Below are 2,421 nucleotides of genomic sequence, written 5' to 3'. Positions count from 1 at the left end.
CTGCTCTTTAACCCCTCATGCCATTTCATTTCATTCTTGATACACTTTTAAATTGTCTCCAGTGTTTGCTGGTAAAGGTTTTTTAAAAAATGTAAAACTCTCTAGCTATAGTTAATAAACAGTCCAGCTTCTTTAAACTTGTATAGGGAAAAGGAATGGTTCTATCAGCTTGACTATATAGCACAATTCTGAAAACTGGAAAAAATAGCCAAAGCCCTCTCTTTCTTCTTAATTCTTCAAGGCCAACTTTTTCTTTGGCTTTCCACCTTAACCAAATACAATGTAGGACATAGGACACCAAAAGGCATAAGAAACATTTGGAGCACAGGAAATACAGGAGAACTTGTAAGAATGCAATTGTTCTCACAGCATTTTGCTTTTCAAATTTTATTTTGTGAGATTAACCACATTATTGGAAATTGTCAGTGGATTACTACTGCTTTTTCGAAGCAGATCAGTGCTTCAGCAGCAGATGACATGGCTGTTATTAAAATCACAGGATAGTTTTATTTTTTGTACATGTTCTCTAATAATTGACTGGAGGGGAAAAGATGTATAATAAATGTAAGGAAAAAAGAACAGAAGAGGTTTCACTAAGGGGAAGAGACTAGTACAGGAAGGTTCCCGCTCTTAGATAACTGAAGGGTAGAATTTGGATGTCAGGGGAAAAGGGAAAGACATAAATCAAATAAGGCACAACAAATGTGAGTGGTTCTCATATTACCAACCAGTTAAAATATTCTTTGCAGAGTAGGTATTTTTACTCTATTTCCAGCAAAACTTCAAAACTACATATGGTTGGATGTCCAAATAATTCAACCACGGTGGGGACATTTCCTGGGATCCAGCACTGAACCCCACACGCCTCTGCCCTCACCTTCCCATGTCCAGTCACCAAAAATGAAAACAAAGATGTGGAAGGAGCATGTTATTTCCTTTTTCCGTCTATGCTCTCTCTGCTTCCCAATAATATACCATATTCCCGAGCTTTCCCCCAATCACACATTCCTACTACTTTTGCACATCTGAAGCCATGAGTCTACTCAAATCTGGAAGAATATACATCTGTTTCTCTAAAAGCCTTTCTGAGAAATCTCCACCACTCTGTGCCACCAGTGTCTGTTTGTTCATTCTGTGTTCCCAGTGCCCACCACAGTGCCAGGCACCTGACTAACAGCAGCATTTATTTAGTGGATAAATGGGTGAATGAAGCATTTCAAAAGGCCATATTCAGATGCTAAGCACCGATCTCTATGACCCTGTACTTTCTTTGACCTATAAAGAAAGTTCTTCTGTTTATTTTTATATCCTCAATCCTTGTCCTATTGGGGGGACAAAAACTCAAAACAGTGAAAAGGCTATTTGCTGCATCATGAAGCTTGAAGTAATGGGTGAGTAATGGGTGAGAGCTTGGCAAGTCTGTGGAGCTGATGATACTGTCGACTTCTGAACTTCCCTTTCAGCTCTTATTCACAATCGCTGTCTCCCTCCCCACACATCCATGTCTCCTGCTTCCTTATCTTGCTCCCCTGCTCTCCAGGGCTCAGCTCTGAACTCCGCTGCCTAAAGTACAGTAAAATAATACTGAACTCTCCTGATGTTATTCGATTTCAAGTAAAAGATTTCAGCCCAAAGGAATATCACTTAGTGGTCAAATATCCAGAGGGTAAGAGCAGGTCATTTAAGAGGGCTTATTTTCCTCCTCAAATTATCCTATTATATTCTGGTTATTCATAAAGCTTCATCTACTTGTTGGTCACTGATGAAACAACTGGATTAGGTCGCAGAGATGCAAGATTATCTTTGACAAATGCTTCCCACTCTTGTACCCACTCACTTACCCACCTATTCCTTTCACTCATTCATTAATTCATTCACTAAGTAAGAAAGCCATGTTTATGTCAGTTCTCTAATAGCTTATAAACACAGGGAAAGAAAACTCTTAATATTTTATTTATTTTTTAGATCATTAAGAAGCAATTGAACATTTCAAATGGAAGAAGGGTTGTAACATTATCGTGCATTGAGATATTGCCAAAAATGATCTTGTGTGATTGTGATTTGCTTCTTTTGCCCTCCTAAATCAGCACGGCTATTCCTGGAGAGAATTATCACTGTGCTTTCCTGGATTGCAAAGACAAAGATGGGGTCAAGGTTCAGTCAGTTGCCTCGTATTTCAGAGAAAATAGTTGTGAGAGCCGGACACTGATTTAGAAGAGCAGGGTTTTCAGAGTCAAAAAGCAAAGTCCTGGAGAGTGCAGGGGAGCAGGTTCATCTGAAAAGAATAAGTAGTGAACTGAACTTCATGGAGGGCCAGGGGGCAGGTTAGGAGCTGCGAAGCAGATATCTGGGTACCTGGGCCCACAGAAAGGCCAGAGAAGAGCTGGAGAGGCTGCCTCATCTCTGCCCCAGCAAGCTCCA

The sequence above is a fragment of the Condylura cristata genome, unplaced genomic scaffold (assembly GCF_000260355.1).
Source record: "Condylura cristata isolate star-nosed mole 26May11 unplaced genomic scaffold, ConCri1.0 scaffold00010, whole genome shotgun sequence".
Lineage (NCBI taxonomy): Eukaryota > Metazoa > Chordata > Mammalia > Eulipotyphla > Talpidae > Condylura > Condylura cristata.
The sequence above is the reverse complement of the archived record's forward strand: the minus strand, read 5'-3'. Positions refer to the sequence as shown.